We start from the raw sequence: 24,189 nt of genomic DNA, 5'->3' as shown, positions 1-24,189 counted from the left end.
AAAAAAAGGAAAAATAAAAACTCTCAGCAAAGCAAGAGGGGTTCCTGATAACAGGCCCCCATCTCACAGATTGATTCCAGGCCACGCACACAGGAACTGAAGAGGCCAGGCTTCTCCCGGCTGCAAACAGCGTGAACTTCCCATGGCTCCACTCCTTCCTCCCAGTGGGCAGGCTGGTCAGAGGTTCTCTGGGGACCAGGCCCCTTAACGTCCTCCTGCATATATCACAAGCTCTGCCCTTCCTGGTGTACTTAGTGACATTTCATCTACAAGCAAGCAAGCTGGAATGAGAATAATCACGTGTCTTGTGTTTACCTGCCACAGCTGATAACCCTTTGGCCATGCCTTCCTGGAATTTAGCTCATGCAGCACAGCTCGGGAGTGATGAGAAATGCAAGCACCCTACCCTGGGAAAGTAGCGTAACACATAACTGGAGGCTGGAGGAAATAAAGCCCTGTATTTTTGGCCACAACCACCTTTATTAAAGTTTCTATCATGTTAACCATGTGGCAAGATAGTAGAAGGTAGATCTCTAACTCTACGAACTATAGCCGTTTTTTAAAACCCTCAACAAAGAAGATATTGCACAAATATGCTTCAAAATAATAAGAGCTGTCTATGACAAACCCATAGTCAACATTGTACTGAATGAGCAAAACCTGGAGTCATTCCCCTGGAATTCCAGAAGATAAGGATGCCCTCTCTCACCACTTTTATTCAACAGAGTACTGCAAGTCCTGGCCAGAGCAAGCAGGCAATTGAAATAAAATAAAAGGCATCCAAAAAGGAATAGAAGAAGTCAAACTATTCCTGTTTTCAGAGCATGTAATTCTATACATAGAAATCCCATAGTCTCTGCCCAAAACCTACTTGATCTGATAAACAACTTGAACAAAGTTTCATGATACCAAACAATATACAAAAATTAGTAGGACTCCTATACCCCAACAACATCTAAGCTGAGAGCCAAATCAAGAATGCAATCCCATTCACGATGACCATAAAAAGAATAAAAAACCTAAAAGTACAGCTAACCATGGAGGTGAAAGATCTCCACCAAAAAAATTACAAAATGCTGCTCAAAGAAATCAGAGATAACACAATCAAATGGAAAAGCATTTAAGGAAGAATCAATATTGTTAGGATGGGCATACTACCCAAAGCAATTTAGAGATTTAAAGTGATTCCTATCAAACTATCAATGACATTCTTCAGAGAATTAGTAAAAACTATTTCAAAATTCATATGGAACAAAAAAAAAAACAGCCTGAATAACTAAAGCAATTCTACACAAAAAGAATAGCGCTGTAGGCATCACTTTACCTGACCTCAAACTATACTTCAAGGGTACAGTAACCAAAAAAGGATACTGGTACAAAACAGACACACAGACCAATTGAATAATAGAGAGCTCAGAAATGATACCATATACCTACAACCATCTGGAATTCATGGAGGTGGACAAAATCAAGCAATGGGGAAGGGACTCATTTAATAAATAGTGCTGGGATAACTGGCTAGCCATATGCAGAAGACTGAAACAAGACCGCTCCAATACATTACCCCAGTGGCCTGAGAACTGCTTCACAAACCCCACAGGGCCTGCAGCTTGCCCTACACATGGAGAGTCAGATCACAGAACTGCCTGATTCAGCCTCCAATTGACTGTGCCCCTCTATCTGCCCTGGTATATTAACATAAATGATAAAAACTTTGGGGAGCTTTATGGCTGTGTCCATCACCCAAGAAACCAGAATACCTTCCCTGGGCAACATAAAACAAGCTCAAATCCTACTGCTACTAGTGCAGATGGTGCTCTTTTGCACCTGCCGCCTTCTGGCTGGGGTCAAACTGACTCAGTCTGTTACAGCATCACTAGGTAGAATAACACTGCTCCCAGAAAGGAGAAAACCAGGGTGTGAACTCAGATATCACCATTGCCTCTAACACCCTGGCTAAGTAGAAGGTTCTGAGTCTGTCTACTTGGCCAGTTCACCATTATTATAATCAGCATTTGAGAAAGCCAGCCCACTAAGGCTACCTATAACTAAGAAAATACATAGAGTCTGTATCACTCTCCTATTATCCCCATCAGAGCTCTTGCTGGTACCCACTGCTGGGAGATTTGAAGACAGGTCACATCACCAGATCTCTCGCATATTCCATAGCACCAGGTGGGTCGTGGCAGCCCTACTAGTGGCTAGATCCAGAAGAACAACAGCAGTCAGACAGAATGTCATCAAAGAAACAATGGACTTAAACTACACTCTAGAATAAACAGACTTAACAGCTATTTACAGAACATTCTACCCAACAACTGCAGAATATACGTTCTTCTCATCAGCACATGGAACATTCTCCAAGATAGACTATATGATAGGACAAAAACACAAGTCTCAATACATTTAAGAAAACTGAAACCATATTAAATATCTCCTCAGAACACAGTGGATTAAAACTAGAAATAAACATAAAAGGGAACCCTCAAAATTATGCAAATACATGGAAATTAGATAATCTACTTTGGAATGATTTCTGGGTTAGCAAGGAAATCAAGATGGAAATATAAATTTTTTAAACGAGTGATAATAGTTACACAAGTTATCAAAACCTCTGGGATACAACAAAAGCAGTGCAAAAAGGAAAGTTAATAGTTAAATGCCTATATCAAAAAGTCTGAAAAAGCACAAATTGACAACATAATGTACCACCTCAAGGAACCATAGAAACAGGAACAAACTAAACCCAAAGACAGCAGAAGAAAAGAAATAACAAAGATCAGACAACTAAATAAAGTTGAAACAAAAAAAAAAACAAATACAAATGAAACAAAAAGCTAGTTCTTTGAAAAGATTAGCAAAATTGCGAGACCATTAGTAAGACTGACAAAAAATGAAGAGAGAAGATAGATCCATATAAGCTCATTTTGAAATGAAACTGGAGACATTACACCATATTCCCCAGAAATACAAAAGATCATTTGAGACTACTATGAACACCTTTATGCACACAAAATACAAAACCTAGAGGGAATGAATAAATTCCTGAAAACATACAATCCTCCTAGATTCAATCAAAAAAATAAATAGACATCCTGAACAGAACAATAACAAGCAGCAAAATTGAATCAATAATTTTAAAAAGCCAACAAAAATCCCAAAACCAGATGAATTCACAGCTAAATTCTACCAGAAATTCAAAGAACAATTGTTGCAAATCTTACTGAAACTATTCCAAAAGATTGAGAAACACAGAATCCTCGTGAAATTATTCTTCGAAGCCAATATCACTCTGATACCAAAACCAGGAAAGAAAATAATAAAAAAAAAAACATAGACCAATATCCCTGATAAACTTTGATGCAAAAATCCCCAACAAAATACTAGCTAACTGAATCCAACATCACATCAAAAAGATAACACATCATGGCCAAGTGGGTTTTGTCCCAGGAGTGCAGAGATGGTTTAACATATTCAAGTCAATAAATGTTATAGATCACATACACTGAATTAAAGACTAAAGTATAGGATCATCTCAATAGATGCAAAGGATTTGATAAAATCCAGCATCTGTTTATGATAAAAATCCTCAATAAACTAGGCACAGAAGAGACTTACCTCAAAATAATAAAAGCCATATATGACATACCCACAGCAAACATCATACTAAAAGGAAAAAAGTTGAAAAATTTCACCCTGAAAACTTTAAGAAGAGAAGGATGCTCATTTTCACCACTTCTATTTAACACAGTACTAGAAGTCCTAGTCAGAGCAATCAGGCAAGAGAAAGAAATAAAGAACATCCAAATATAAAAAGAAAAAGTCATACTAGTACTGTTCACTGATAAGATTCTATACCTAGAAAACTCCAAAGGCTGTTTCAGTAGACTCCTAGATATGATAAATGAATTCAGTAAAATCTCAGGATGAAAACTCAATGTACACAAACCAGTAAAAATGATAAATACTAAAAATGTCCAAGCTGACAATTAAATCAAGAACTCAATCTTGTTTACAAGAGCTAAAAAAAAAAATCTAGGAATATACTTAGACAAAGAGGTAAAGTATATTTACAAAGAAAATTACAAGACACTGCTGAAACAAATCATAGATGACACAAACAAATGGAAATTTATCCCATGCCTATGGGTGGGAAAAAATCGTATTGTAAAAATGATCATACTGCCCAAAACAATCTACAGATTCAAAGCAATTCTCATAAAAACAGCACGACCAGCCAGGTGCAGTGGCTCACACCTGTAATCTCAACACTTTGGGAGGCTGAGGCAGGTAGATCATGAGGTCAGGAGATCGAGACCATCCTGGTTAACATGGTGAAAACCCGTCTCTACTAAAAGTACAAAAAAATTAGCTGGGCATGGTGGCGGGCACCTGTAGTCCCAGCTACTCAGGAGGCTGAGGCAGGAGAATGGCAAGAACCCAGGAGGTGGAGCTTACAGTGAGCTGAGATTGCGCCACTGCACTCCAGCTTGGGTGGCAGAGGGAGACTCCATCTCAAGAAAAAAAAAACCACCACCACCATTTTTCACAGAAGTAGAAAGAACAATTCTAAAACTCATATGGAACCAGAAAAGAGCCTGAATAGCCAAAGCACTACTAAGCAATAAGAAGAAATCTGGAAGCATTACATTACCAGAGTTCAAAATATACTACAAGGCTATAGTTACCAAAGCAGCATGGTACTGGTATAAAAATAGGCACTTAGACCAACAGAAAAGAATAGAGAACAGAGAAGTAAAGCCAAATACTTATAGCCAACTGATCTTTGACAAAGCTTACAAAAATGTAAATTGAGCAAAAAACTCCTGATGTATTTGGCTCTGTGTCCCCACTCAAATCTCATCTCAAACTGTAATCCCCATGTGTCAGGAGAGGAGCCTGGTGGAAGGTGATTGGATCATGGGGGCAGATTTCTCACTTGCTGTTCTCATGATAGTGAATGCGTTTTCATGAGTTCTCCTTGTTTAAAAGTGTATGGTACCTCCCCATTCTCTCTCTGTCTCTCCTGCCACCATGGTAAGATGTGCTTTCTTGTCTTTTCTCTTCTGCCATGACTGTAAGTTTCCTTAGGCCTCCCAGTTATGCTTCCTGTTAAGCTGCAAAACTGTGAGTCAATTAAACCTTTTTTCTTTATAGATTACCCAGTCTCGGGTAGTTCTTTAAAGCACTGTGAGAATGGACTAATACAGAAAATTGGTACCAGGAGTGGGATACTGATATAAAGATACCTGAGAATGTGTAAGCAACTTTAGATCTGGGTAATGGGCATTGGTTAGAACAGTTTTGAGTGCTCAGAAGATAGGAAGATGTGGGAAAGTTTGGAACTTCCTAGAGACTTGTTGAATGGTTTTGTTAAAAATGCTAATTGTGATATGGACAATGAAGTACAAGCTGAGGTGGTCTCAGATGGAGATGAGAACTGGTGTAAAGGACACTTTTGCTTTGCTGTAGCAAAGAGACCGGTAGCATTGTGTCCCTGTCCTAGAGATATGTGGAACTTTTAACTTGAGAGACATGATTTAGAGTATCTGGTGGAAGAAATGTCTAAGCATCAAAGCATTCAAGATGTGACCTGGCTGTTTCTAAAAGCATATGCTCACATGTGTCAGAAAATAGATGTTCTAAAATTGGAACTTATGTTAAAAAGAAAAGCAGAACATAAAAGTTTGGAAAACTTGCAGCCTGACCATGTGGTAGAAAAGAAAAACTCATTTTCTTGAGAGAAATTTAAGCTTGCTGAGAAATTTGCATAAGTAAAGAGGAGCGGAATGTTAATAGCCAAGACTTATCTCCAGGGCATGTCAGAGACCTTCACTTCAGTCCCTCCCATCACAAGCCTAGAGGCCTAGAAGGGAAAAATGGTTTCGTGGGCCAGGCCCAGGGCCCAGATGCTTTGTGCAGTCTTGGGACATGGTGCCCTGTGTCGCAGCTGCTCAAGCTCCAGTCCTGGCTAAAAGGGGCCTAGATACAGCTCAGGCCATTGCTTCAGAGTGTGTAAGCCCCAAGATTGGGCAGCTTCCATGTGGTGTTGTGCCTGCAGGTACACAGAAGGTAAGAGTTGTGGCTTCGGCAACTCCACCTAGATTATAGAGGATGTATGGAAATGCTTGGATGGCCAGGAAGAAGTCTGCGGCAGGAGCAGAGCCCTCATGGAGTACCTCTACTACAGCAGTGCCGAGGAGAAATGTGGGGTTGGAGCCCCCACACAGAATCCCCACTGGGGCACTGCCTAGTGGAGCTGTAAGAAGAGGGCCACCATCCTCCATAGTGCAAAATATTAGATCCACCTACAGCTTGCACCATGTGCCTAGAAAAGCCACAGGCACTCAATGCAAGCCTATGAAAGCAGCTGTGGTGCTGTACCCTGCAGAGCCACAAAGACAGAGCTGCTTAACGCCTTGGAAGCCCACCCCTTGCATCAGTGTGCTTTGGATTTGAGACTTGGAGTCAAAGGAGATTATTTTATAGCTTTGAAATTTAATGACTGCCCTGTTCTATTTCAGACTTTCATGAGGTCTGTAGCTCCTTTGATTTGGCCAATTTCTCCCGTTTGGACTGGGAGCATTTACCCACTTCCTGTATCTTCGTTGTATCTTGGAAGTAACTTGTTTTTTATTTTACAGTCTCATAGGTGGAAGGGACATGCCTTGTCTCAGATGAGACTTTGAATGTGAACTTTTGAGTTAATGCTGGAATGAGTTAAGACTTTGGGTGGCTGTTGGGAAGGCATGATTGTCTTTTGAGATGTGGAAACAACATGAGATTTGAGAGGGGCCAGAGCCAGAAAGATATGGTTTGGCCCTGTGTCCCCACCCAAATCTCATCTTGAATTTTAATCTCCACCTGTTGGGGGAACAGCCTGTAGAAGGTGATTGGATCATGGGAGTGAATTTTCCCCTTGCTGTTCTCATAGTAGTGAATGAGTTCTTACAAGATCTGATTATTTAAAAGTATGAGGCACCTCCTCCTTCTCTCTCTGTCTCTCCTGCTGCCATGGTAAGATGTGCTTGCTTCCCCTTCACTTTCCCCCATGACTGTAAGTTTCCAGAGGCCTCCAATTCGTGCTCCCTGTTAAGCCTGCAGAACTGTGAGTCAATTAAACCTCTTTTCTTCATAAATTACCCAGTCTCAGGTCGTTCATTATAGCACTGTGAGAACACACTAATACAACACCTTATTCAATAAATGGTGCTGGGAAAACTGGCAAGCCATGGGTAGAAGCATGAAACTGGATGCTCATCTCACATCTTATACAAAAATCAACTCCAGGTGAATCAAAGACCTAAATCTCACATCTGAAACCACAAAATTCTAGATAAGCATAGATAAAACTGTGGACATTGCCTAGGTAATGATTTTATGATAAAGACCCCCAAAACAATGAAAAAATAAATAAGTTGGATATAAACTAAAAAGTTTCTGCACAACAAAAGAAATAATTGGCAGAGTAAACAGACAACCCACAGAATGGGAGAAAATATTTGCAAACTATGCATCTCGCAAAGGACTAGTGTCCACAACCTACAAGAAACTCAAATCAGCCAGAAAAAAACCACAAATAATTCCATCACAAACTGTGCAAAGGACATGAATAGGCATTTCTCAAATGAAGATATACAAATGGCCAACAAACATATGAAAAAATGCTCAACATCAGTAATAATCAGGAAAATGCAAAGTAAAAAGGGAACAGTTTTACACTGTTGGTGTGAATGTAAATTAGTATAACCTCTATGGAAAACAGTATGGAGATTCCTTAAAGGACTAAAATTAGATCTAGTGTTTGATCCTGCAGTCCCACTACTGGATATCTACTCAAGGAGAAGAAGTCTTGTATGAAAAAGCCATTTTCACATGTATGTTTGTAGCAGCACAATTCACAATTGCAAATCTATGGAACCAAAGTGTCCATCAATTAACAAGTGGATAAAGAAATGTGGTATATACACCATGGAACACTACTCAGTCATAAAAAGGAACAAAATAATGTTGTATGCAGCAACTTGAAAGGGGTAAGAAGTTATTATTCTAAGTGAAGTAACTCAGGAATGGAAAACCAAATATTGTATGTTCTCACTTATAAGTGGGAGCTAAGCTCTTTGATGCAAAGGCATAAGAATGATATACTAGATTTTGGAGACTCAGGGCAAAGGTTAGGAGGAGGATGAAGGATAAAAGACTACATATTGGGTAAAGTGTACAATATTTGGGTAACAGGTATGCCAAAATCTCAGAATTTACCAGTATAGAATTCATCCATGTAACTAAAAACTACTTGTTTCCCAAAATCTATTAAAATTAAAAAAAAACATCAGACTACACAGCAAGCAAATGGAGGAAAGTGAGACTATGCAGAGAATATGAAATAATTGTCATGTTGATAGCAATATTTTAAATTTGAATAAAACTTTATCTTTGGCCAGGTGTGGTGGCTCATGCCTGTAATCCCAGCACTTTGAGAGGCCGAGGCAGGTAGACCACGAGGTCAAGAAATCAAGACCATCCGGGCCAAAATGGTGAAACCCCGTCTCTACTAAAAATACAAAAATTAGCTGGGTGTGGTGCTGTGTGCCTGTAGTCCCAGCTACTCAGGAGGTTGAGGCAGGAGAATCACTTGAACTAGGGAGGCAGAGGTTGCAGTGAGTCGAGATCATGCCACTGCACTTCAGTCTGGCGACAGAGTGAAAAAAAAAAAAAAAACTTTATCTTTGCCAAAATAAATTTTGACGTACACCAAAATTCTCAAAAATTATCTAATTTACATGTTTTAATAATTTGTTTTTCTTATTTAAGCTTCATGAGAACAAGAACATTGCTTGCTTTTTCCTCACTGCTTAATCCCTAGTTTCTAGAATAATATGTAACACAGTAATTGATCAAATATGTATTTGTTGAAAAAAATGTTTAAATATCAAATTTATTTCTTATTTTATTCTATGACACAGGAAAGTAGACATGATAAATATTATGATTTTTATTTTATGGATAAGTAAGTAATTAAAGTTCAGTGAGTAAACTTGTTTCCATGGAAAAATAGAATCGGATTAATCTCATCTTAAAAATATTATCTGATAATTGTTAAACATAATATTGTTGCATATAACTTTTAAATAAAAAATATGCCTTTTGTATAACCTCAAATTGCTTTACATATGCTTCTGACAACCTAGACCTCTCCTATATTTTAATTATTCTAATATAATGTGTTTTATTTATTTATTTATTTATTTATTTATTTTAGATTTATGGGTTGTATGTGCCGGTTAGTTACATAAATATATTGTATGATGTTGAGGTTTGGGCTTCTATGGAAACCATCACCCAAATAGTAAACATAGTATCCAATATGTAATTTTTAACCCTTCTTCCTATATCCCTCCAGTTTTTTGGAATCTCTAGTGTCTTTTGGTACCATATTTATGTCCATGTGTATGCAATACTTAGCTCTCACTTATAAGTGAGAACGTGTGGTATTTGGTTTTCTGTTTCTGTGTTAATTCCTTTAGAATAATGATCTCCAACTGCATCCATGTTGCTGCAAAGGACATGATTTCATTCTGTTTGTGGCTACATAGTATTTCATGGTGTATATGTACAACATTCTTTATCCTATCCACCATTGATTGGCACCTAGGTTGATACAATATCTTCACTATTATGAATACTGCTGCAATGAACATATAAGTGCAGATTCCTTTTTGGTAAAACTGTTTTTCTTTGTAAAAGGAAATTCAAAAAAAGAGATTGCTGGATTGGGTGACAGTTCTATTTTTAGATCTTTGAGAAATTTCCAAATTGCTTTCCCCAGAAGTTTAACTAAATTACATTCCTACCAACAGTGTATAAGCATTTCCTTTTCTCCGCAACCTTACCAATCTTTGTCAATATGTTTGACATTTTAGCTGTAGCCACTCTGAGTGGTGTGAGAAATTATCTTATGTGTTATCAATTTGCATTTCTTTGATGATTAATAATAGTGGGCATTTTTTTCATATGTACGTTGGCTGTTTGTATGTCTTTAGAGAAGTGTCTGTCCATGACTTTTGCCCACTTTTTAATAAGATTTTTTTCTCATCGTTTTGTTTAATTTCCCTATGGATTCTGGATATTAGTCCTTTGTTAGATTCACAGTTTGCAAATATTTTCTCACATTCTGTAGCTTGTCTCTTTAGTGTGTGGATGGTTTATTTTGCTATACAGAAGCTGTTTAATTATGTCCCACTTGTATATTTTTTGGTTTTGTCATGTTTGCTTTTAAGAACTTAGTCAGAAATTCTTTTCTTAGATCAATGTGCACAAGAACTTTTCCTAGGTTTTCTTGTAGGATTTCAATAGCTTGATGTTTTACATTTAAATATTAATCCACTGTGAGTTAACTTTTATATGTGGTATGAGACAGTGGTCCAGTTTCATTCTTTTTTTTTTTTTTTTTTTTTTTATTATACTTTAGGGTTTTAGGGTACATGTGCACAATGTGCAGGTTTGTTACATATGTATCCATGTGCCATGTTGATTTCCTGCACCCATTAACTCGTCATTTAGCATTAGGTGTATCTCCTAATGCTGTCCCTCCCCCCTCCCCCCACCCCACAACAGTCCCCGGAGCGTGATGTTCCCCTTCCTGTGTCCATGAGTTCTCATTGTTCAATTCCCACCTATGAGTGAGAACATGCGGTGTTTGGTTTTTTGTCCTTGCGATAGTTTACTGAGAATGATGTTTTCCAGTTTCATCCATGTCCCTACAAAGGACACGAACTCATCATTTTTTATGGCTGCATAGTATTCCATGGTGTATATGTGCCACATTTTCTTAATCCAGTCTATCGTTGTTGGACATTTGGGTTGGTTCCAACTCTTTGCTATTGTGAATAGTGCCGCAATAAAATGATGCCACATAGCTACAACTATCTGATCTTTGACAAACCTGACAAAAACAAGAAATGGGGAAAGGATTCCCTATTTAATAAATGGTGCTGGGAAAACTGGCTAGCCATATGTAGAAAGCTGAAACTGGATCCCTTCCTTACACCTTATACAAAAATTAATTCAAGATGGATTAAAGACTTATATGTTAGACCTAAAACCATTAAAATCCTACAAGAAAACCTAGGCAATACCATTCAGGACATAGGCGTGGGCAAGGACTTCATGTCTAAAACACCAAAAGCAATGGCAACAAAAGCCAAAATCGACAAATGGGATCTCATTAAACTAAAGAGCTTCTGCACAGCAAAAGAAACTATCATCAGAGTGAACAGGCAACCTACAGAATGGGAGAAAATTTTTGCAACCTACTCATCTGACAAAGGGCTAATATCCAGAATCTACAATGAACTCAAACAAATTTACAAGAAAAAAACAAAGAACCCCATCAAAAAGTGGGCAGAGGACATGAACAGACACTTCTCAAAAGAAGACATTTATGCAGCCAAAAAACACATGAAGAAATGCTCCTCATCACTGGCCATCAGAGAAATGCAAATCAAAACCACAGTGAGATACCATCTCACACCAGTTAGAATGGCCATCATTAAAAAATCAGGAAACAACAGGTGCTGGAGAGGATGTGGAGAAATAGGAACACTTTTACACTGTTGGTGGGACTGTAAACTAGTTCAACCATTGTGGAAGTCAGTGTGGCGATTCCTCAGGGATCTAGAACTAGAAATACCATTTGACCCAGCCATCCCATTACTGGGTATATACCCAAAGGACTATAAATCATGCTGCTATAAAGACACATGCACACGTATGTTTATTGCGGCACTATTCACAATAGCAGTTTCATTCTTTTGCATATGGTTAGTCAGATTTCTCAGCTCCATTTATTAAATAGGGTCTCCTTCCCCTATTTATTTTTCCAACTTTGTCAAAGCTTAGTTAATTGATTGTAAGTGTGTGGCTTTATTTTGGTGTTCTGTCTTCTGTTCCACCTGTCTCTGTGTCTGTTTTTGTACAAGTACCACGATCTTTTGGTTACTATAGTCTTGTAGTGTAGCTTGAAGTCAGGTAATGTGATGCCTTCAGCTTTGTTTTCCTCCTAGGATTGCCTTGGCTATTCAGGATGACTTGTTTTAATACAGATTTTAGAATTTTTTTTTTAATTCTGTAAAAAATGACATTGGTGGTTTGACAGAAATTGTGTTGAATCTATAGATTCCTTAGGGCTGTGTGGCCATTTCAGTGATGTTGATTCTTCCAATCTATGGACATAAAATATTTTTTCATTTGTCTGTGCCGTCTGTGATTTCTTTCCCACAGCAAACATTATACTGAATGGGCAAAAGCTGAAAATATTACCCTTAAGAACTAAAACAAGAAAAGGATGTCCAATCTCACTACTCCGATTCAAAATAACACTGGAAGTCCTAGTCAGATAAATCAGGCAAGAGAAAGAAATAAAAGGCATCCAAATAGGAAAATAGGAAGTCAATTTCTCTTCACTGATGATGTTTCTATACCTAGAAAACTCTTTAGATTCCATGAAAAGACTCCTAGACCTAATAAACAACTTCAGTGCAGTTTCAGCATACAAAACCTATGTACAAAACTCAGTAGCATTTCTATACACCAATAATATTCAAGCTGATAATCAAATCAATAACGCAATTTCATGTATAATAGTCACACAAAGAATGAAGTACCTAGAAATACTTCTAACCAGGGAGGTGAAAGATCTCGAAAATAGAACTACAAAACACTGATGAAACAAATCATAAAGTGTGTTTAGATCATGTTATCAATTTCAGATAACTTTTGGAAGTATACAGAAGAATAATATAAATCTTGTACTTACATTCAATCCCAGGAAACTTCCTGGTGTATTACTTCTCTAAGTGCAGGATAAACCTTAATTATTCTTGGACCCTTGACTGAGCCTTTGTGTCCAATTTCTTTTCTCAGCATTAGCATGTGTTTGTATGTGGGGGTGGTACTGGGTGTTTAATTTATTTAAATGTGATCCTATGGTCATTTCAAACCTTTTACTGAGCAAACAAGGTGTCAGTAACATCATCCTACATTTGTGTTAATAAATATTAAATTGTAGAATAGCATTAGATTTACAGAAAAATTACAAAATTACCACAGAAAGTTCTCATATGCTCCACACCTAGTTTCCCCTATTATTAATACCTAACATGAGTATGGCACATTGTTACAATTTACAAATCAATTAAACCAATTTGACACATGTTAAAATTTACAAATCAATAAATCTAATTTAACACACTATTATTAATTAAACTCCATATTTTTTTTTATTTTTTAGTTTTAACCTATGCCTTTTTTTCTATTTCAGTATCCTATCTAGGATATGTCTTTAAAATTAGTCATTACGTTTTCTTATGCATCACATACTCTTTTGGCTGTGGCAATTTCTCAGATTCTCTTGGTGTTTGATGACCGTGACAGTTTTTGAGAGGTTCTGCTCAGGTATTTTGTAGAATGACCCTCTATTCCCTCTATTGGTATATGTCTGACAGTTTTTCATGGTTAGACTCAGTTTACAAGTTTTGACTTGTAACAAGAGTATGATGTAGATCTTAGTCATCAGTCTGAGGTAGTGTGTGCTAGTTTTATCCACTGTAAAGTTCTTCCTCTTTCCTTTTTCATGTTGTGCACCTTGGAAGAAAGGCACAGGTAAAGCCCAGATATAATAAGTTGTGGTTATGCTCTTGTTACTTCCTATATAAATTATTTGAAATTCTTTTCCGCCAGAGATGTATCTATTCTCCTTCATTTATTTCCTTTTCAGCCATTTATTTTTATATCAGTATGGATTCTTGGAACTCTCAATTGGTCACTATCCTCTACTGATTAAGGTTTCTTATTCTTCTGAGAGGTATTTTCTTTTAAAAAGAGAGGATATTTGTTAACTAAGATCTCAAATTGGTGAATTTTTACACAGAAAGCTACATGTAGTAAATAAATTCTGATGTAGCGAGAAGAAATTTTTGGTGCATGGGGTCCACTCTCCCTGAGAATCTGCCCCTAGGACAAGTTCCTCTGATTCTCAGTATCTTTCCCTAGGAATTTTTATGTTCTTGACAAACTTAAATTACACAGTAGTTATTTTCTTTATTTTTGTTATTTCAATAGCTTTAGTGGTACAAGTAGTTTTTGGTTACATGGTTGAAGTCTAGGATTTTACAGCATCACCTGAGCAGTATATAGTGTACCCAATAAGTAGATTTTGTCCCTCACTCCTCTCCCATTCTTCCCTCTTCTGAGTTTCCAGTGTCCATCCTACCACTGTGTATGCTTTTGTGTACTCATAGTTTTGCTCCAATTTGTAAATGAGAACATGTGGCATTTGGTTTTTAATTCCTGAATTACTTCATTTAGAATAATAGCCTCCAGTTCTTTCCAAGTTGCTCCGAAATACTTTATTTCATTTTTCATGACTGAGTAGTATTCCACTGTGTGTGTGTGTGTGTGTGTGTGTGTGTGTGTGTGTGTGTGTGTGTGTGTATGTGTGTGTGTATGTGTGTGTGTGTGTCACATTTTCTTATCCACTCATAAGTTGATGGGCACTTAATTTGATTACATATCTTTGCAATTGTGAACTGTGCTGCAGTAAACATACATTTGCCTGTGTCTCTTTGATATAGTGACTTTTTTTCCCTTTGGGTAGATACCCAGTGGTGGGAATGCTGGATTAAATGATAGATCAATTTTTTGTTCTGTGAGAAACTTCCCTACTGTTTTCCATAAAGGTTGTACTAATTTGTAATTGCCACCAGCAATGTATAAGGGTACCTTTTTCACTACATCTATTCCACCTTCTTTTGTTTTTAACTTTTTAATAATGGCCATTCTGGCTGAGGTAAGGTAATATGTCATTGTGGTTTTAATTTGCATTTCCCCAATGATTAGTGACGTTGAGCATTTTTCATATGTGTATTGGTACTTTCTTAGTCTTAATTGATCTGAGAAATGATCATTTGTTCAAAACTATAATAGGAACAATGTATTTGATTATATGTGTTTATGTATATAACTCTCATAAAAATAAAATGATGAAATTTTATGTCATTCAGTTTTTAAATATAAGCTGTAGGAAGATGCCATAGTTATATTCTCTCAGTTTCCCAGAAAATAAACCCCTCAAAATGAGAGAAAATGTAAAAACTTATATCAATATTAAAATTAAAAATAATATTCTAGATACTGCCAGAATCTGGAATAAATGTTCACTCTCTACATTTGCTGTGAAGCTTGCAAGAGACAATTTTTAGGAGTGCTACCAGGCTTCCGGATTCTCTTTTTTTGGGTTTCTTGCAGCTTTCATTCAGACAGTAGGTTACATAGGTTATGGTTGTACAATGCAACTCTGTTTCCTGGGCCGCAATTAATGTTGATCCACAATGGCCATTTGTTTTTCTTCACTGTTTTATGGCCTTTTTAGCCATAAAGGTATTTTACTTGTGTAACAGTATATAACTGTAAAATAAACAAATATTTCCATATTTTTCTTTTTATATATTTGTTTCTATAGTTAGAAAACCATTGTCAAACCCCCAAATTTATGGCCTATTATTATGTTATTTTATTTATTTTTTTTTGAGATGGAGTCTCATTCTGTCACCCAGGCTGGAGTGCAATGGCGTGATCTCGGCTCACTGCAAGCTCCGCCTCCCAAGTTCAGGCCGTTTTCCTGCCTCAGCCTCCTGACTAGCTGGGACTACAGGCGCACGCTGCCACACCCAGCTAATTTTTTGTATTTTTAGTACAGACAGGGTTTCACTGTGTTAGCCAGGATGGTCTTGATCTCCTGACCTCGTGATATGCCCACCTCGGCCTCCCAAAGTGCTGGGATTACAGGCGTGAGCCACTGTGCCTGGGCCTATTTTTTTTTTAATTTTTATTTAATCTCAGGGGTACATGTGCACATTTGTTATACAGGCAAATTGTGTGTTCTGGTAGTTTTGTGTACACATTATTTCATCGCCCAGGTAATAAGCATGGTACCTGATAGGTAATTTTTTTTATTCTCACCTTTCTTCTACCTTCAGCCCTTGAGTAGGCTGTTGTGTCTATTGCTGTCTTATTTGTGTCCATATGTATTCTATGTTTAGCTCCCACTTATAAGTAAGATATACAGTATTTGGTTTTCTGTTTCTGCATTAGTTTGTTTAGGATAATGGGCTCCATCTCCATCCATGTTGCTGCAAAGGACATGATGTTGTATTTTTGTGGCTTTATATTATTCCCTCATATATATGTACCACATTTTCTTTATACACTGTACCATTGATGGGCATCTTGGCTGATTCCATGTCTTTGCTATTGTGAATAGTGCTGCAATGAAAATACACGGGCAGATGTCTTTATGGTAGAACAATTTATATTCCTTTGAGTATATATCCAATAATGGGATTTCTGTGTCAAATAAGTTTTGTTTTAGTTCTTTGAGAAATTGCTAAACTGCTTTCCACAGTGGTTGAGCTAGGTTACATTTCCACCAGCACTGTACAAGCATTCCCTTCTCTCTGTCACCTTGCCAGCATTTGTTTTTTTTTTTAATTTTTGATAATAGCGATTCTGGCTGGTGTGAGATTAGATCTCATTGTTATTTTGATTTGTATTTCTCTAATAATTACTGATACTGAGAATTTTTTATATGCTCCTTGGCTGCGTGTATGTCTTCTTTTGAAAAGTGTCTGTTCGGGCCAGGTGTGGTGGCTCACACCTGTAATCCCACCATTTTGGGAGGCCAAGGTGGGCAGATCACAAGGTCAGTAGATTGGGACCATCCTGGCTAATGTGGTGAAACCCCATCTCTGCTAAAAATACAAAAAGTAGCCGGGCATGGTGGCAGGTGCCTGTAGTCCCAGCTACTTGGGAGGCTGAAGCAGGAGAATGGTGTGAACCTGGGAGGCAGAGCTTGCAGTGAGCCAAGATCACACCACTGCACTCCAGTCTGGGTGACAGAGCGAGACTCTGTCTCAAAAAAACAAACAAAAACAAAAAAAAAAAAAAAAAGAAAAGTGTCTGTTCATGTCTTTTACCCACTTTTTCACAGAGTTGTTTTTTGCTTGTTGATTTGTTTAAGTTTCTTCTAGAGTCTGCATATTAGACCTTCATCAGAAGCATATTTTGCAAATATTTTCTCTGATTCTCTGGTTTCTGTTTACTCCATTGATAGTTTTTTGTTTCTTTGTTTTGCTGTGCAAACAGCAAATTAATTAGGTCCCATTTGTCAATTTTTATTTTGTTTCAATTAATTTTGGCATCTTCATCATAAAGTCTTTGCCAGAGTCTATGACCAGAATGGTATTTCCTAGGTTTTTATCAAGCTTTTTTATAGTTTTATGTTTTATATTTAAGTCTTTAATCCATCGTGAATTGATTTTTGTATACGGTGAAAGAAAGGTCCCAGTTTCAATCTTCTGCATATTGCTAGCCAGTTACCTCAGCAACATTTATTTGCCGAGACCAGCTCGGTCGGGGAGACCCTAACCCAGCGGTGCTAGAGGAATTAAAGACACACACACAGAAATACAGAGGTGTGAAGTGGGAAATCAGGGATCTCACAGCCTTCAGAGCTGAAAGCCCTGAACAGAGATTTACCCACATATTTATAAACAGCAAACCAGTCATTAGCATTGTTTCTATAGATATTAAATTAACTAAAAGTATCCCTTATGAGAAACGAAGGGATGGGCCAAATTAAAGGAATAGGTTGGGCTAGTTAACTGCAGCAGGAGCATGTCCTTAAGGCACAGATTGCTCATACTATTGTTTGTGGCTTAAGAATGCCTTTAAGAGATTTTCTGCCCTAGAGGGGGCCAGGTGTTCCTTGCGCTTATTCCCGTAAACCCACAATCTTCCAACGTGGGCATTAGGGCCATTATGAACATGTTACAGTGCTGCAGAGATTTTGTTTATGGCCAGTTTGGGGGTCAGTTTATGGCCAGATTTTGAGGGACCTGCTCTCAACATTATCAAATCGAGAGTATTTCCCCAATTGCTTGTTTTAGTCAACTTTGTCAGGAATCAGATGGTTTTAGGTGTGCAGTTTTATTTCTAGGATCTCTAGTCTGTTAAATTGGTCTATGTGTCTGTTTTTGTACTAGTACCATGCTCTTTGGGTTACTGTAGCCTCGTAGTATATTTTGTAGTTACATAATGTGATGCCTTCAGCTTTGCTCTTTTTGCTCAAGATTTTTTTTGATATATTGGCAATTTTTATTTCAAATGAATTTTAGAAAAGTTTGTACTAATTTTGTGAAGAATGTCATTAGTAGTTTGATAGGAATTATATTTAATATATAAATTGCTTTGGGCAGTATGTCCATTTTAACAATATTTATTCTTTCTATCCATGAGCATGGAATGTTTTTCCATTTGTTTATGTCATCTCTGATTTCTTTGTGCTGTGTTTTATAATTGTTGCAGAGATCTTTCACCTCTGTTGTTAATTGTATTTCTCGGTATTTTATTTGTGTGTGTATGGCTATTGTGGATAGAACTGTATCCTTGATTTGGCACTCAGCTTGCACATTATTTTGTATATATATGCTACTCATTTTTGTATGTTGATTTTGTTTTTTGAAACAAACTCTCACTCTGTCATCCAGGCTGGAGTGCAGTGACACAATTTTGGCTCACTGCAAACTCCACCTCTAGGGTTCAATTGATTCTCCTGCCTCAGCCTCCCAAGTAGCTGGGATTACAGGTACCCACCACCACACCTGGCTAATTTTTGTATTTTTAGTAGGAACAGGGTTTCATCATGTTGGCCAGGCTGGTCTCAAACTCCTGGCCTCAAGTGATCCACCCACCTTAGCCTCCCAAAGTGCTGGGATTACAGGCATGAGCCACAGCAGCTGGCCCAAGTATGTTCACTTTTGTATCTTGAAACTTTGCCAAACTTGTTTATCAGATCAAGAAGATTTTGGTGAGAGATTATGAGGTTTTCTAGGTATAGAATCATATAGTCTGCCAACAGGGATAGTTTTATTTCCTCTGTTCCTGTTTGGATGCCTTTTGTTTCTTTCTTTTGCCTGACTGCTCTGCCAAAGGCTTCCAGTATTATGTTGAATATGGGTGGTAAGAATATGCATCCTTGTCATGTTCCTGTTTTCAAGAAAAATTCTAGCTTTTGCCCATTCAGTATGATGTCAAGTGTGTGTTTTTTATAGATGATTCTTATTATTTTGAGATACATTAAATACTTCATTTGTTGAGAGTTTTTAACATGAAACAATGTTGAATTTTGTCAACATCCTTTTCTGCATGTATTCAGAAAATCTTGTGGTTTTTAGTTTTAGTTCTGTTTATTTGAGGCATCACATTTGTTAATTTGCATATGTTGAACCAACCTTGCATTCCAGTGATAAATCTGACATGACCATGGTGAATTAGCTCTTTGATATGCTGCTGGATTCAGTTTAATAGTATTTTCTTGAGGATTTTAGCATCTATTTTCATCAAGGACTTTGGCCTGAAGTTTTGTGTTTGTGTTTCTGCCAGGTGTTGGTATCAGAATGATGCTGGTCACATATAATAAGTTAGGAAGGAGCCCCTTCTCAATTTCTTGGAATAGTTTTAGGACCAATGGTACCAGCTCTTCTTTATGCATCTGGTAAAATTTGGCTGTGACTGTATCTGTTCCTGGGATTTTTCTTGTTGGCAGCCTTTTTATTACTGATTTGATTTCTGAACTCATTATTGGTCTCTGTTTAGGATTTCCCTTTCTTCATGGGATATTACCACTGACTCAACAGAAATACAAAAAACCTGCAGAGGCTATTATGAACACCTCTATGCAAACAAACTAGAAAACCTAGAAGAAATAGATAAGCTCCTGGAAGCATAAAACCTTCTAAGATTGTAGCATGAATAAGTCATTTTGGAGTAGGTTGTTTAATTTCCTTGTAATGGTATGGTTTTCGGTGATCTTCTTAGTATTAGTTTCTATTTTTATTGCACTGTGGCTCATGAGTGTGGTTGGAAGGTTTTGGCTTTTTATAATTTGTTGAGAATTGTTTTATGGCTGATTGTGTGGTTGGTTTTAGAGTATGTGTTATGTGAAGATGAGAATAACATATATTCTGATTTTAGGGGTAGAGAGTTTTGTAGGTGTTTGTTAGGTCCACTAGGTCAAATGTCAAATTTCAGTCTTGAATATATTTGCTAATTTTCTGCCTCAATAATCTATCTAATATGGTCAGTAAGGTGTTGATGTCCCTGGCTATTATTGTGTGGTTATCTAAATCTCTTCAAAGATCTCTAAGAACTTGTTTTATTGATCTTGATGCTCCTGCATTTGGAGTATATATATTTAGGATAGTTAGGTCTTTTTGTTTAATTGAGATTTTTACCATTATGTAATATTACTCATTTCTTTTGTGATCATTGTTGGTTTAAATTCTGTTTAAATTCTGTTATGAAATTAGAATAACGGTCACTGCTTTGTTGTTGTTGTTTTCCAATTGCATGGTAGATTTTTCTTCATCCCTTTTCTATGAGCCCAAGAGTGTCACTGCATGTGAGATTGGTCTCTTGAAGGCAACATGAATATTGTTTCTTTATTCAACTTGCCATTCTGTGCCTTTTAATTGGGACATTTTAGCTTGTTTACATTCAAGGTCAATCTTGACATGTGGCAGATTTGATGATGTCATCATGTTGTTAGCTGGTTATTATGCACACTTGATTGTCTGCTTGCTTTCATAGGGTCAATTGTCTATGCATTTAAGTTCGTTTTTGTTGTGGGCAGTGATGGTCTTTTGTTTCTATATTTAGTACTACCTTAAGGACTTTCTGTTAGACAGGTCTGGTGATAATGAATTCCGTTAACATTTGCTTGTCTGAATGGTACCTTATTTCTTCTTCATTTATGATTATTAGTTTTGCAGGATATGGAATTCTTGGTGGGAGGTTCTTTTCTTTAAGAATACTGAGTATTGGCTCTCAATCTCTTCTGTCTTGTAAAGTTTCTGCTGAAAAGTCCACTGTTAGCCTAATGGGCTTCCCTTTGCAGATGAACTGCCCCTTCTTCCTAGCTGCCATTAGTATTTTTCTTTCATTTTGACCTTCTACAGTCTGATGACTGTGTGTCTTGGGAATGGTCATCTTGTGTAGTATCTCAAAGAGGTTCTCTGCATTTTCTGAATTAGAATGTTGGCCTCTGTGGTGAGGTAGGGAAAATTTTGGTAGACAATATCTTCAAATATGTTTTGCAATTTGTGTGCTTTCTTACACTCTCTTTCAATGAATTATATGCTTATCATTTCAACTAATTCAGCCTACTTTAAGAAACATTGCTGGGGAAGTAGTGCAGTCATTTGAAGTTTAGAAGACACTCTGGCTTTTTGAGTTTCCCAAGTTCTTGTGCTGATTCTTTCTCATCTTTGTGAGCTGATATTTCTTTTATCTTTGAAGGCTGATATTTCTTTTATCTGTGAAGGCACGGTCCTTTGGATGGTTTTTTTTGCTTTTATTTTCTTTGCTGTTCTTGGGGTTTTGATTGTGAAATAAGGTGTGTTCTGTAAACTGGCTTTCATTCTCAAAAGATTTCACAGGGCCAAGCCTGAGATCACCACTCTTGGGCTGCATGCTCAAACTCTGGAGGGATGGTGCCAAGTCTTGGCTTTGCTCTTTGGCCCCATGATGTTAGAAGCCTATTGTTCTGGAGGGGCCAAGGTGTTCCTGGTTCTTTGGCCTCAACACCCTAATGACACATGTCAGCCAAGGTGCTTTGTAAGGGTAGTGGCAGTGGGATTTTTGCTCACTTGTGTATGCCAGCAGCCATGGCAGCACAACAGGGTACACATGTGTTGGCTGGGACAGGCCACTGGTGGGAGCCTTTGCCTTAATTTTCATAGTTGCTGTATGCTAGAAAAATATTTTGGTGTTATATTTTGGGCTGTGATCCTGTAGGAGGGACTTATGAATATTACCCAGTAGATCAGCTCTCACTCTACTGCACAGCTTTTTTTGGGTTTTGGTGCAGTTGGCAGTAGTGCTCTGTGGTAGAGGGGGAAAGAGATGACCCCCTCACCTAGACCACTCCTTAGCCTTGGAGGAGCCCCCTCTGATTAGTGGCTTTGTGCCCACATTTCTTTTTCGGGGTGTTCTGTTCCATGAGGCTCCATCAGGCAGGGACAACTGTTTGCAGACCAGCTGTATCCTTGCAGTTGTCAGCCCTGTGGAGGTTGGCACTCCTCTCTCTACCACTGGCCTGTGAACCTGGGGATCTCAAGTCTCTCAGTGATCCAAGAGTGTGGGCCCATCCTTGCTTAAGCACCACACAAGACAGCAAGTCCCACTTGGCTAGGAGATTTGGGTGTGGCTGCGGTCTCCTAATCTGTCCACATGCTTCCCAGGGGAACATGGGGTTGTGCCTGCCCACCGAGTTCAGGCAGAAACAGTACCACTGGACTGGAAGCTCTAGTAGGTGTGGCCCATCTGGTTATGAGAGGCAGAAGTGGGTGTATAGTTTCTCACCCAGCCATCCAGGTGTTTCCCAGGATAACAGGATGCTGTGACCCTTGGCAGAATTCAGGCAGAAGTAGGACTGCTGGGCTAGAAGCTCTATCAAGTATTGCCCACCTGGCTACAAGAGGCAGGGGTGGGTGGAGTTGCTCGCCGTGACATCTGGGTGTTTCCCAGGATAGCAGGAGGATGCACTCACTGGCAGAGTTGAAACAGTGGTGGGACTACTGGGCTGAAAGCTGTAGCAGGTGTTACCCTCCTGGCTAACAGCAGCTGAGTGAGTGAGGTCACGTGCCCTTTTGTCTGTTTCCCAGAACAACAAGAGGGCGGAGCTACTGGCTGAGTTTAGGCAGAAGTGGGACCACTGGGCTGGAAGCTAGTGCTGAGCCTTGTTTGGCAAGGGAGGGTAGAGAAATCTTACTGTCCCCAGGTGTCATGACTGTTGTGTCTATTGGGGCTATGGCACTGGTGCATGTCTATTTCATGGTGCAAGGCTTGTAGAGGTCTCCAAGGACTTGAGAGTTGCCTCTGCCAAACACCTGGGTGGCTCTCTGTACAGTTTATAAATGTGGACGGGTTTGGGAAGGCAAGGGGATTCTCCAGTTCTCAGTCTTGCACAGGTCCCTATGGAGAATGTGAATCTGCCAGGGGGGCTCTCACTTACCCCTTTCCATGTTGGGGAGTTTCTCCTAGCTCCACATTGATTCCAAATAGGCTGTGCCCAGCTTTACTCCTTTCTGCTCCCTGTATCCCCTTGCTGCCTTTATTGATCCTGATTTGAATTCTTAGATGATTGGCCTATAGGGTCAGTGTTCAGTAGCTTATTATATTTTTTTCTGTGAGAGTGGCACACATGAACTGCTTTTAGTCTGCCATCTTGACCCAACCCACCACACAGTAGTTCTTAAGACAATTATAATGGCTGTCATCATGGTGGGATACAGAACGGTTTGGAAAAAGGTAATATGTTTCAAAGATTTATGTTTTATTTTATTCACTTTTGCATCTCTAGCAAATGGCACCCTGGTGTTCTGCAATAAATAATGTTTGCTTTTTTTCCTATCACCTGCACGCCTACATACTGTGCTACGATTAACATGTCTACAAATTACTTCTGCTTAGAGAGAAAGCTTAGAATATTGGAAAATTCAATGATTTGACACTAGAGAACTTAAACTGAAATCCTTCCTCTGTCACATTAAGTTAATTATTTAACCTCTCAGAACCTTAACTATTTAAATAATACAACAAGCAAAAATAAAACCGAGTTTTCAGTCTTCAAGATGGCTGACTAGGGACATTACATGCCAGTTCTCCCTTGAAGAAAGATAAATATTAACAGTGAATGGACAAATTTAGAGTGGAAAATGAGTAGAGGAGAGCCAGGATCTGTTGGAGCACCCATTTGAAGAAGCTTGGGTGCACAGAAAGTAAAAGCAGTAAAATTCTGCCTGGGATCAAACCCCAAGGAGCTCAAAGCTCAGCAGAAAGGGTAGATGGGAGTTCTTCTCTCCTCCTTTCATCCCTCTGTCAATCTGACTGCTGAGATGTTAAGGACCCCCTCTTCCCCCATGACCCAGGCAGCACTATCAGTTGTGAACAGAGATCTTTCAGGGAACAAAGAATCGGGGCCACCTTGCACAGACATGCCACACTTCCCCCTCAGACCCAGGTTGAGACAGTGGGTGCCATACCACAGTGCACACTTAGTGCCACTGCCCT

This window comes from Symphalangus syndactylus, chromosome X, assembly GCF_028878055.3.
Source record: "Symphalangus syndactylus isolate Jambi chromosome X, NHGRI_mSymSyn1-v2.1_pri, whole genome shotgun sequence".
Taxonomy (NCBI): Eukaryota; Metazoa; Chordata; class Mammalia; order Primates; family Hylobatidae; genus Symphalangus; species Symphalangus syndactylus.
This window is presented reverse-complemented; position numbering follows the sequence as displayed.